The 14,050-nt window shown below is 39.0% G+C and overlaps 1 protein-coding gene across 1 annotated transcript in view; it reads right to left on the reverse strand.

The window, feature by feature from the left end:
• The window catches only part of LOC134004516 (protein bicaudal D homolog 1-like), a 54,415-nt gene that overhangs the window by 35,078 nt on the left and 5,287 nt on the right, over positions 1-14,050 (reverse strand). The window lies entirely within an intron of this gene.

Genomic DNA, 14,050 nt, shown 5'->3' on the forward strand with positions numbered 1-14,050 from the left:
CTTTGTGTTACTGGGAAGAAAGACTTTCTTCATGTAAGTTGTAATTGTTTCTGCCCTAGAAAGCAATTAGGGGCCGGGTATGTAGAGGCAGAAGTAGAGTTCATGATTAGAAATACAGTTCATATTATTAAAATGTGTTAAAAAGATGCATAATTCAATAATATACAAGTATACAGGATTTAATGATTAATAATTTCATTTATAAGTTTACATAGTGGTTAAAAATGTTAAAAGCATATTGGTATTCATGTTTTTATGTGATTCGGTATATGTTGGTAAAAGGTATACTTCCCCTTTAAGAACGCACGGTGTGTGAGTTTTTCCTGTTGATCTGAGAGCAGGCAGTCAGAGCTTGATAACTGGAGAAGCAAACGGTTTTCTTACCTGCTTTTTAGTAATTAGTTGCTACAAGTGTGTTAGCCAGCCACTTTGTTTTGTAATCCTGTGGAATAAACCTGGAAGATTTTTTATATTTTTTCTTCACAACAAAAAACGTTTCCAGAGTGGATTTTGTTGACCTGCACAGCTGGGCTAGCTACAGACACTGCCTGTGGAAAGCAACTTCTTGCTAGCAATAGACTGTTGAGTAAGCCACTGCAAGATATCAAGCTAACATTATTTAAACCTCTACACTACCAATGTTTTCTATTGCTTCTACTGAAAGCTTTGATAACAGATTCACAAGAGCTTAACTAAAGGCTGATTTATGCTTCTACGTTGGGTCGACATCAAGCTGACAACCCCTCCCCAAAAATGTAACTACGCGTCGAGGCAACTCAGGCTGCGAGGGCTGTGATTGGTTTGCTTGGAAGCAACGTATTTCCGGTATCGTGAAATTAATTCTGGTCGCCTGCCTCTGCCCCGCCATGGATCAGCGAGGTAAACACAAACACAATGGACCAAGTCGAAGACTGTCTAATCGAAGAAGTTTGGAATTATGAGCACTTGTACTATTCGTCATTGCCAATTTGTTGCCATTGTTGTTGTTTACTGTGACCGGAAAAGCCGGAAGCTAAACAAAGAATCAACTAGAGACACCGATAACCATTCAGGAAAGGAGCACATACCCCTACTGCTCTGGCGGTGAATTGCACCACGACAAAACACGACGCGATGGAGAGACGCAGAATTTCGAAAGGTGCACGACGGCGTCGGGGGCTCGGGGCACTGGCGTAGTTACGGCGTGGAGGTTACGTAGAAGCATAAATCTGCCTTTTGTCAGCACCCCCTGAAAATACTGTCTTTGCTGACCTCCAGTGGTTTCCCTTCATACCTGTGTACAGGTGTGTAGTGGGTGTGGTATACAGGTGTGGACCCTGTGACATCACTGTTGGGTGTGGTTACTGGTGATCCTATATGACTTTGCACAGCAGCTACTTATGATCAACATAGCTACTGTTATTCTTTATGATTCTTTATAAAATAACCTCAATCTACAGAGAGTACCACTGAGCAGGTTCAGAGCCAACTAGTAATCTGGGGTTTGTAGAGACTGTCACCATACAGATTTTAATTCAGGAGCACAAACAGTCATCACCCTAGACACACTTAGACTATTTTAAATGCTAGGGGAGAAACCTGGCTGGCACCCCAAACAAAACACCAAACAAGAGCTCTCAAATAAAGATCAAACTGTCACAAGGCATCCAGTATCAATGTCCTCTCTGGCATTAGTGCTAGTTCAGACAGAGCACTGAAGTCGAGCTTGTATTATCTGATTAACATCAGCTGTTTCATTCATGCTTCAAAATCATTGGCTCATGCATCAATTGTTTGGCTAACACCAATCATATTCATGCAGGTGCACAGCATGGCCTTTATAACTGAATACTTCTCACTGTTACTCTGTTGATACTTTCATGCCAACATCATAGCTGCTGCAGTCACTTATGTTAGAGACCGGTTCAATAGAGACTGTCCTAACTCAAAAACGATATATAGTTATGTTTGAATGAACAGCCATAGTCAGTATGACCTGTAGCATTAAAATGTAGATTAAAATATTACTAATTACTCATTTTTAGCATGATGGGTTGGGTGGACAGTATAACCTAACAGTGAACTTTGCAATTTCCTGCTTCCTACCACCAGTGGCACATTTCCAACCACTAGTCAGGACAGTTTTTTAGAAGTGTTACTACAATCATCTCCTAATGTTAACCCCCTGGTTATTATTGTCAGCATGATGATGGTCGTTTAACTTTAAGGAAGTAGTAACTTTACCCCACAATGCATTTTTCTCTAACCTTAACAAAATGATCATTTAACCCAAAAGCTTTCCCTTAACCAAACCAGACCTTTCCCACAGTGTTGTCACATCATAAAACATCATATATTTTGAACAGTTATTCGTAACATCTTTGGAAAGCACAGTGAAATGTTGTTATGCTGATTACTGCTGGTCGTTTCATTGAGAGGACTTGTTGGTTGAAAATGTTCTGTACAGGTTGTCTCATGTTGCTGGAGCACAGACACTGAAGGTCTATGTAATGAAAGAGATTAGCTGAGTCATCCAAACATCTCCAATCATGATTTATTCAACAGAACTTTAGATTCACCCCCCAAATGCAACATCAGGGGAAATATTACTAATTATGAATTATATTTAAAAACAAAAACAAGGGAAATTACATATTAATCTACATAATAGTATGTTTTAAATATTAGAAAATTAAGCACTTTTTTTTCTTTTTAAGGCATCTTAAAGCCCTATAATAATATTACCATATTAATACCAGAAGCCGCAAATCAGTAAGTGTATGAATGACAAAATGAATTGTGTTGCAGCCATTCCAGACTTCTGTTTTACAGTCCTGCTCTTGTTCAGTACCACTTTAACCTCGGCACAGATGTTTAGACAAGTGCAGATGTTTTATAACTCACAACCTGCTGTGTCATTTCACTGTGAACATGTCACCATGACGTCTGCTCAGGTAGATTGGCAGCATGTATCACTGCCAGGGCTGTGTGTGTGTGTGTGTGTGTGTGTGTGTGTGTGTGTGTGTGTGTGTGTGTGTGTGTGTGTGTGTGTGTGTGTGTGTGTGTGTGCGTGCGTGTGTGTGTGTGTGTGTGTCAGACTGCTGCTGCATGAGCTGCCAGTATTGTGAATCAAGGTCAGTTAACTGCCAATTATACTGCAAGTCAAACACACACATTCACACACACATGCACATGTTGTTATTTAAAGCCTTTGCTTCCATGCAGGGAGTCTGATTTATAAAACATGCAGACAGCAGGCATTCCCCAACCTTTTCAACCCCTTCACAATGTGCACTTTGGAACTTGATTTAAACAGGACTCCTACCAGCGTTTTTATTAAAGTATTTGTTCTAAAAGCTCTACTCTATTATCCTGAAGTTAACAGGAAACTAATTTATACTCCAAATACAGTTTTACCACAGACTAGAGTTTGAAGATTGAATGAAAAACCTTTATTTATAAGGCTTAATTTTTAGGCATTTGTACTTGCTGCTGTATGAGGCTTTTTATCACACAAAGCAAGAAAATTGAGCCGTATGGCTGTAACTATGGCTGTAACTATGGTTGTAACTATGGTTGTAACGCTGCTGCCGGTATTTAAAAATGCCGGTTTTGATTCTTGTGTGGGACGGCTCATGACTCTTCCAGCGACAACTCTTCTGACCAATCAGCGGCCAGCAGTCTGTTGATGTCACATTTAGTACCGGCTTGGCTCGCTTGGAACCTCACCAGAGCAGGTACTAAAAAAGTACCAGATACCAGGTACTATCCTTAGTGGAAACGCAAAAAAAACCGAGGCGAGGCGAGCCGAGTCGTGCTGGGACTGTGTAGTGGAAAAGCGCCATTAGAGAGTTAACATCAATCTGTTAAAGTTTCATCTGGAGACAAAGTTAAGAGATGGTGTGGTAGCATCGTGGTTGAAGGTGCCACAAACCACAACATCCCTGGTTCAAGTTCATCTCTCTGACGTCTTTTCTCTTCTGTCAGTCCTCTGATGAATCAATAAAATCAACCAAAAATACTTCCCGATGTTTGACTTTTTTCCAAAGTTCTGCCAAAGGCACCGAACTAGAGAGCACAACTATGACCTTGGAGAATGATTTTGGCTCTAGCAGTATCTGGAGCAGCTCCAGAGCGTCTCCTGATGACATCATAGTTTATATCAAGTCAGAAAGCTTTAACAGCCAAATGACTGATTTAGGATTACAGAAACAAATCACATGTGCATAATTCACTAGTTTGAGCTGATTCTATATAATACTAACACACTTTCTGTGAATGTTGGGACTGAAATATCAAAACACTTACTCAGTTTTAGGGCGGGATTTTCCTTTTGACAAATTCTTGGTCATTTGAATGTTATGTAATAAAAAAAAAAAATAGGAGCCGAAAATACTTTGTCATATCTTGCATCATGCATGGTGGTCACTCTATTTAAAAATGATCAAACTAAAGCTGTGATATGATTTCTCAGTCAGCCCCTGAAGGAAATAACAAGAATGATGGCTTTCATTTACAGCAGAGGACACTTTCTTTTTTCCACATTATCTGTGCGAACAGCTCAAAGACACATGGATCAATATAAACCCTGCAGGCGTGGGAGCCCGGCCTCCTCTTTAATCTGAGCCCAAGAGATGAAGGCGGACAAAGGCGGCGGCAGAGAAAGAGGAGGGCAAAGGAGAGGAAGATAATATGAGACTAGAGAGCAGGATATATATATATATAGGTATATGTGTCATTTTACAGGAGCTACAGATGGTGTGGTGTCTCTATAGGTAGCCTTCTTTTCTCTGTCAGTTGAGCCATCACTATGCTAAATACTGATTGAATATTAATGCTGTATGTAGATTATCCAGAGTAACACACATAGTGCAAAACTTCCAGAGTTTTATGTGACAGAAGCACAGGTGTAAATAATAAAATGAATGATGGCTGGGTTCCATTTAGCTGCTTCAGTTTCAGGCTCCCTGTATTGTGCATGCTGACTCACTGTCACACTGTGATGACTTACTGGGAAACTTGACTAGAGGGAGGCATTGTTAAAGCTATTAGTGATATCTGTCTGCTGTGAAAAAGGGTGATTTCGTAAAAGACGTGTACTAGCTGCATATTTCTAGGGATGTCTGTCACTCAGTCAGTCAGTTGGTCCATCACTTTGGCCCAAAAGGAAATATTAGAATTATCAGATGGATTGTCATACTTCGAGTCATGTTTTCCTCAGAGGATGAATCCTAGTGACTTTGGTTCCACCGTGAGATTAACATTTGTGGTTCAGAGTGAAATATCTCAACAGCTGTTTGAGCGATGGTCATGATATTTACTACAGATTTTCAAGGTCCCAAAAGGATACATGTGTGATCTTCTGTCTCTAGCCCCACTATGAGGTTGACTTTTTAGCTCTAATTAAATATCTCAACGACTATTGCAGAGGTCAGTAACAGGCTGGATCCAGAATATTTTATTTTCTTATCTTTTCCTTTTAATTACCCCCCCCCCCCCCCCCCCCCCACTCCCCCGACCCCCCTTCACATTTCTGCTTTGACCCACTTTATTTTATACTGACTTTATTTTATTATGTATTTAATATATTTCATGAATCTTTTATTACCTTTTATTTTATTTGGGTATTCTTCATTTTGACATTTTGATCCTATCTCTGCTGTTTTTCTCACTGCAGATTCATGAGAGCTACGATTGTGTTTCCTCACTTCCTGTTTTCTTTTCGTGTTTTTTTTTTTGTGTGTTTTACTATGTAAATCACTTTGTGTTACATTACCATGGATGAAAAATGCTATACAAATAAAGTCTGATAAATCAGCCTCAACAAATGACTATATTATATTATGTTTAAATTGCTTATGATGCTTTCTGTAATAATGGTTGTATACAACAACAACAAAAAAACACCTCACGAATTGCTGCATTATCAACATGCTAGTATTATTATGGTGAGTATTTAGGTCAAGTACAGCTTCACTGAGTCACTAGCATGGCTGTTGGTCTTGGTATATTTCAATATTTGCGGTGTAACAGATATGTGACCACAGCGTTACATATTCTACATCTGCGAGTGTCTTCAATGCAGAACGGAGACAGATGAGTTGAAATGGTAATGTCACGAATCCTCACAGAACTAAAGGTGAAATCAGAACACAGTGGACACATCAGACACACTGATACATGATGCAGTGAAGACGAGATGATGTAAAGACAAATGTCCCTTCACTTCACTCTGCACCTCTTTGTTCTCATGTCATCACAGCAGCAGTGTGTGTGTGTGTGTGTGTGAGGGGAATGTGATAGTGTGTATTGGTCTGCAGGGTGGGGAACGGCTGCACCGGTCTCATATCCAGTAAAGATTGTGTAATCCTTGTGGGAAGGACGAGACAAAAGAAAAACAGACACTCTGCTCCATCCATCTTTCTCTCCCTCATCCCTCTTTCATTAGCCTCCAGTGTTGTTTCCAGAGGAGAGGAAAGAGAGGGACGGAAGAAGGAGAAGAGGAGGGAGAAGGGGAGGGGATAGAAGACACGGAGGAGGGGTAATCATATTTAAGTGCTTCATACCACTCCCTTGGCACAAGTCCTTTGTTTTACTATCATCCCATCTTTCCATAGCTCTGTTGTTCACCACACCTCCTTCATCCAAAACAACAACAGGAACACAACAGGAAAACAATAACCAATAGTATCCAGTGTTTAAGAAATAAGACATGGCCTCCAGCATTTTAGGAAATAACCTCATTTGCTTTCCTTCCAACAGTGAGATGAGAACAATAACAGTCTGTGTCTCATCATATCAGAGTAACCAGCCTGTATACATGCTGTATATCCATCTGAAATCATAGAATGTTTCTGACCTCTAGTAGCATGTTGGAGCATATTTTATATGAGTGGATCTCTATTTTGTTTGTCTCACACGTGCACACGAGGACACATCCAAACACAGCAAAGCACCAACAAAGGCAGAGAAGAAGACTGCAGGCTAGAAAACAGGGATGTAAACAACACATGATTCTCATAAAATACTGTTTTATGAGGAAGGAGATATATTCAACACATTTTCTAGAACTCAATGAAGCATTTTGGGTTGACAAAATGCATTGTGTGTTAACATTCAATGTGTTCCTCTGCAGTCACACACCCAATCTGTCAATGTGAACACTTGTATGGGAATCTTTCCCATCTTAACCACTTCACCTGGAGGTCACATTAAAAGAAAAAGCATCACTAATGTCGCTAATAAAAGTTTTTAAAAAAAAAGTCAAAGTCAACTTTATTGTCAATCCTGCTACATGTAGAGGATTTAAATGATGTTTCTCTCAGACCCAACCCAGAAATAAATTATAACAACAACAACAATAGTGCAGCTAAAAAGTAAAACACAATGAATAAATAAAAACAGTAGGGCAACAGGGTAAATTTATAAAGTAGGGCAAACGGTGTCAGACAGATTGTCCGTGTGTGTGTGTGTGTGTGTGTGTGTGTGTGTGTGTGTGTGTGTGTGTGTGTGTGTATATATACCTACAGTCAGTACAGTAGGTCAAACCTGAAGCAGGGAGTAGCTGTGTAAATGTACCTTCATTATCTACCAGATAAGTTGTTCTAATCTGTTCCTAAACTGTCTGATCAATGTTATTTTTACGAATGATGACCAAACCTACAAAAATGAGACCCCAGTTGTGGTAAAAATGGACCTATTCTTAAAAAAGCAATTGTGACTGGTAAAGACAAAGGTACTTAATTAGTCACATACAGGTGTACAGTACATCTTAAGTGAGCAGCCACTATGCAGCACGCAGGAACTAACTCCAGTTCTATGTCAGTACCTTGGTGACAGGAGATAATGAACCTGACATATATGCACTCAGAGCCCATTCTAGCTTGTGTGGTGTTCAATACTTTTTCCCTCCATAAACAGGAAACAATGAAAACTGGAGGTTGGTGTTTAGGAATCGTTATGAAACCCTCATGACCTCATACTTACTGAATAATTCACTATGTCTCCCCCACTCTGTGTGTGTTTGTGTGCATGTGTGTGTGTTGCAGACACATTTGCACACATGCATCTTTCAGACATTCAGTCTGCTCTTAAGTGCCTCTGAGCATGTGGGACTCTGTCACATTCATAACTTACAGAGAGCACAAAGGTAGAGAGTGGAGAGAACACACAATACAACCTTTACTATCAAATACAGTCCACTACTAATCACAGCCTCAACAATGAACCATGGAGTTAAATCAACCCTGTGTGATACAGTGGCAACAACATTTTAATCAGGCTTTAATCCAATCTTCTAATGTGTTATCTTTGTTCATGTCCCATCATGTTTTTCCCTCCCCAGTATGGACAGAGGAGCATCCATGAACTCCACTACAGAGAGCTGACTGGGAGTCAGTGTCCGGTGACAACAAGCCAGGCAGGGAGGCGTCCCATTGGCTGTGTGACGTCACAAAGGAGTAACTGAGCGTCCCGGGGGGGGTCACTAGCTGCTCTTCTGTTTTTAGCCTGTACTGATGCACTCGCTGCATTTTTCATCAGCGCTCTGCTCTGCTTGCCTCCTCCCACCTCCAACTCCCAAACCCTCCCTAACCACACACTGCTTTGTGGAAGACCTGTGAAGAACCATTAGGCCATGAGCTCTAACATCAGGACAACAGGACGTTAAAGTCATTACTTTAGAAAAACAGCTGTGATTTACATCAGGCAGGACCTTTACTGACTCAACCCTGCTTAACTCACAGCTCTGTGGATTCCTGCAGCCAAGTGTGAAGGCTTCAGAATGTAGAGATGAAGTAAGCTGGTCTTCAACCCCTAATGCTATTTTCTTTATTCATATAAGAAAGCAAACAACAAATTATGATTAAATTGGTCAGGATGCTCTTCATAATAATGGCAAAACACCAAAAACACTTCACAAATTGCTGCGTTATACATACTCTAAAATCACCCATAATTCCCTTCATAAACACCTGCTATTTTATGACTTTATGTTAATTATTTCTAGCATCCTTCTAGGAAAATGATCTGTAAATAAAAATAGAGGAACAGTGCAAGACTTTTTCAACCCTGGCAGCAAACAGCCAAAACTACTTCCACTAAGAGAACCTTAACCCTTCCATACTGTTCATATTCTGACTCATAATGAGTCTCTACATCAAGTCACGTTCATAAATTCCCCATCAGTTATTAATAAGTGTTTGATTAATCCTTAATGAAGCTATCAGAGATTTATGGGGGGGGGGGGTATTGTGTATCAGCCTAACAAAAATAAAAAGAGACGCATTTTATATCAATTTTTGTGAACTGTGGGTCACATTTAGTGAGAAGTCCAGCTAAAATAAATGTAAAATTGGGTCAAATATGACCCTGAACAGTATGTAAGGGTTGAGGGTGACCCAGGGCAAAAAGTGTCAAAATCACTGTGGTTTTAGGTTGAATTGCTTTGAGCACACGTAATAACTGGATGAGGTTCAGATGAGCATGTTAACACTTTGACTAAAGAGATCCTCCCATCCTGGGTTAGGGTTAGGGTTAGCAGTAGTTGGACAGTGACAGGATGCTGAGATCATTTAGTGAATGAATCAAAGTGGAACTGTTAAAGTGAGCTGGCTAAAACAGGTCTTTGAGAAGTGACAATACCTCCCCCCTCCTAATTCCCAGGGGATATGAGGTGTTTTTATTTGTATTTTCTTGATAATTTTGGGCTGTGTTCATGCATATGACATCAATTTATTTTATTTTATTTTATTTTGCAGGTCTGCATTTACAGTATATAGCATTATGTCTAGATTCTCTCTCACACACACACACAAGCAACCACTTTCACTCATGCATCCTCTCACACACACATGCACACACATGCACGCGCACGCACAGGTCCTCAAACTCAATAGAATAGAATATATAACACTTTGAACGTGCTGTAACATTTACTGTATAAGTTACAGTCAGTTATTGAGCTTTGAGCATTTAAAAAAGAACTGGCATTTAAAGGGTTAAAATCCTGACAGTGAATGAATATTTGATAGTTATTATCAGGACTGATGTTGGTTAAAAATAATAACTCATTGAAAGTGGAAAATACTATGAATATATAATATTTTTATAGCAGTCATTTGTCCCTAATGAGACATGTGTAACACTTTCTTAAATGAGGAGCAGGAGTTAAAGCCTTAAGCCTCAGGTTAATATGTAAACCTGACATTTCTAAACCTAAGATGAAATCATCAGGTGACTATAAACTGACTCCATGAGCTCATGTTATCAGCGTTCAAACCACAGTAATTTATGTATGAAAGGTACTATATAAATAAAGTTATTATTTATCATCAATCTCAACACTAAATCCTGTAATGTATCCTAAATCTTGAAGCAAGTGGAACATCAGCTCATGGACCAGCAGCAGCTTTAATTGTATTGTATTGTATTTAGAGATTACTTATTGTATGCAGTTTTTTTTTTTGAATTTCCCAATTTCACTTTCAATAAAGTTTATTCTTCCCCTTATATATATATATATATTATATATGAAGACATTTCTTCATTCTCACAATGACAGACAGCATCTCAATCCAGCAATGTTTACAAGATCTTGTCATTTCTTTAAAAAGCCCAGTTAGACTATTCAATTTCAATGAGGCAACTTTCCAGACACTGTCCTGTATGATACAGCTCTACTCACTGTGGAACATGTGTTGAACTCAAGTTGTTTCTAATGTCACAGACTCCAAACAATGTTATGTAGTTCCTGACATTCATTTTCATTTCACATCTCTTCTATTTCTATTTTCATTTGCTCTTCTTTCATTCCCTCTCTTTCCAGTCATTTTGGGGGAATCTGTTCAGTAACCTAGACATCAGAAAAGTGTTTCCAGCTGTGAAATATACATCTGGTTAAACCAGGTTGGGAGGATAGTTGTGAAAGAGATGCATGTTGACCCATTCAGATATTCTGTTATCATCAGAAGTCCTCATAAGTACAGAAAGAAAATAAGAAAGTCAGTCTCAATAGGACAGAGTGATGTAGAGACCTCTGTGCTGACCTCTCTGTCTCTGTCTCTGTGTGGATGTGTTTTGACCAATGCAGATGCCAAGTGATGCTAGAGAGGACAGTCACTGATAGATCAAACTCAATAAGGCTCAATTATGAGGGAAAATATTCACAGTGTGACAAAATGATAAAAAAGTAATGCACGGAATTAAGAAATGATGAGGATGTTGGACTCATTTATTTTAAAAGAGGCAGAGGTAGATCAGTCTCATACTGTATCATCACTGCAGCTCCTTTGTGTTGCACACCTGAGCTGGCAGTGAGCCTGAGCACAGAGTGCAGCAGAGAGGAAGCTCACTGTACAAATCAATGTGATGGACTCCTGTTAAGCTAATTAGCAGCGAGCTGTAGCTAGCTCTTTACAACCCGCCGATGGAGCCATCTGAGCATTCCTCCTGCTGTGACCTGAGATTATTACATTAAACCAGCCAGTGCATGTCAACCTATTAGCTAATGCACATGACAGGAACAGGGGAGTGAACATTTAGGACCTTTTCTATGGCTTTGTATGAAATATCTTAATCCAAATCTTAAATATTAAGATAATATAATACTATAAGGGACTGTGGAGAAATGATTGGAAGCACTCACTCCAGCTGTCTCTCTCTCTCTCTGCTGTGGACTTTAACTATTTACTGACAAGTTGTGACAGATATGTGACCTTAAACATATCAGACATGTTTTTATTATTTAGCAATTGAATCATTATAAGCTTCAGCTCCTCAGCTGCCTGTGAGATGCTGCCTCTGGTTATTGTGCTCATTCAGTGGTGCTGAATGTAGAAGGTCTTGGCTAAAAACAAAGAAGCATTTGGAATATTCAGTGGGAAACATTACATTGTTTTTTTTATCATTAATTTATTCTCAGTTTGATTTGTTTGGGAAAATAAAATAAAAATACAGTTAACCAATGGACTGAGAGCACAGCAAGTACTACTTATTTTAACCCTTACATACTGTTCATATTCTAAACCCCTCGCAATATGTTCAATGTCAATAAAATAAGTGTCTAAACCAAATTTTGAACCACAGATGTGATTAGAAAGCATCAATAGTGGATCTGACTGATCAATAAATGTGATTAAACCTTGATTCATGTGTCAGAGAGCAGAGAGAGTGTATTTTTTTAGCTTTTACACCACTAAACAGCTGCTATCACACAATATCATGTCCTATTTTACCTCAGACTTGAAAATATAACATAGCAATAATGATGGAAATGTATTTTATAACTTTATGGAAGTGTGGGGTTTATTGTATAACCATTAGAGCCATCAGTCTTCACTGCTACATCATAAAAAGAAATCCTCATAACTACTATCTTATTAAAACTATGAACTATTCATTTAACTAAAACACATGTCAATAGATACAGAGATAATTTGACCCAGAACAGCCTCAATGGACAAACATTAGTAGCACCTATACAAAAGTAGAACATTTTAAAATATTTTTGGCCACTTTAGGAAAAGTCATCAAATTTCAAAAGACATTTGAGGTGTTTTTACAAGCTGTCAACTGTCAAAACGGGTCAAATTTGACCTGAACAGTATGTAAGGGTTAAAACGTGTTTTTTTTAATCTTATGTCAGATATTACCACTTTTCAATGAGAAAAACAAAAAACACCACTTTCTGAAGTTGCATTCTGTAAACCTTCCTGCCCAACTGTATACCTCATACGAACATGATTATATTCCATATTTCAATGGTATAAACATAAAATACCCCCCCCCCCCCCCCCCCCCCCACTCCAGCCCCAAATATGTTTTTCTCATTTGATTTTGGACAGAACATATCTTCTGGAGTCACCAAGTTGCCTCTGAGCTCTGAGAAGATTTTTTTGGCTGCCTCTTTTCCTTAAACTTTAGTCAAGAAAGGAGATCTTAAAAAGGGACACAGAGCTGGAATCAGACACTGGAACCTCCCAGAGATTATAAATATTAATGTCAGAACTTTGTTGACCAAAACGTCTTGTGGCATACCTGAGAGTGAGTCCTTTAGACTAAACAACCAAATAATCACCCCTATGAGCATTTTCTGCTCTGACGCCCTAATTAGCAGGACGCCATGCCTTCCAAATTCTCACGAGCTACTTGCTTGACACAAAACAGGAAACAAACAATGGTCTTCTGTGTTAGCGTCTCACCACTTCCACCTCTCCTCCTGACAGACAAGTAGCACATCTCCTAAAGGTCAGCTATCAGGGAAACTTAGACATATGTTGTTTTAGATGTTTGAACTAACACGCGATGAGCTCTGTGATGTGACGTCTGGTCTAATATTTACACAGGTGTATGTTCAGTAACACACACAGTAGAATATCGTGTGAATGGTACACGAGTTGCTTGCATGAGCCATGAAATAGTGATGTTTGATGTTTCTGTGCTTGTGTGTTGAAAGTATGCTACAGTTCATCATTTATAGAAGAGGCTATTTATATTGTAGATGTAGATTTGCACTCAGTGCCCTTTATCTCAGCTTTCATCTGAACGCTTCTGACAGTTTCTGCTCTGTCTCCATCGTTCATGTAGAGTTCACCCTCTGAAGTGGAGGAAAATCATTTTTGGTGTCATATTTTTATTTTTAAATGTGAAATCAAGATGCAAAAACTGCTTCTAAAAGGCATCTTAAGACTTTAAATGTTTCTTCTAGTGCTAGTATGAGGTTTACGACTACTGGATGGATTGTTCTGGAAATTTTGGTTTTGTATTCGTGTTCTCCTCACGATGAATTGTAATAACTTTAGTGATCCTTTGACCTTTCAAAGGGCCATCATAAAATCCATTTTAGTTAATGATCAAAAAATCCAGCAAAATGAATGACGTTCCCATCGGCCTCAGCTGTATTTTGTGTTAAGTGCTAATTAGCTAAGATGGAGATCATTATAATAATAATATATTTTCAACTCGTTCATGTTGTATTAACTCTCCAAAATCTGCACATCATCCGACATCAGAAAAAAACGGACCAATCACAGCTCTTGCCTCTACATGGTATAGCCTCCACAGCCCCGAAACC

Source organism: Scomber scombrus, chromosome 22, assembly GCF_963691925.1.
Source record: "Scomber scombrus chromosome 22, fScoSco1.1, whole genome shotgun sequence".
NCBI lineage: Eukaryota > Metazoa > Chordata > Actinopteri > Scombriformes > Scombridae > Scomber > Scomber scombrus.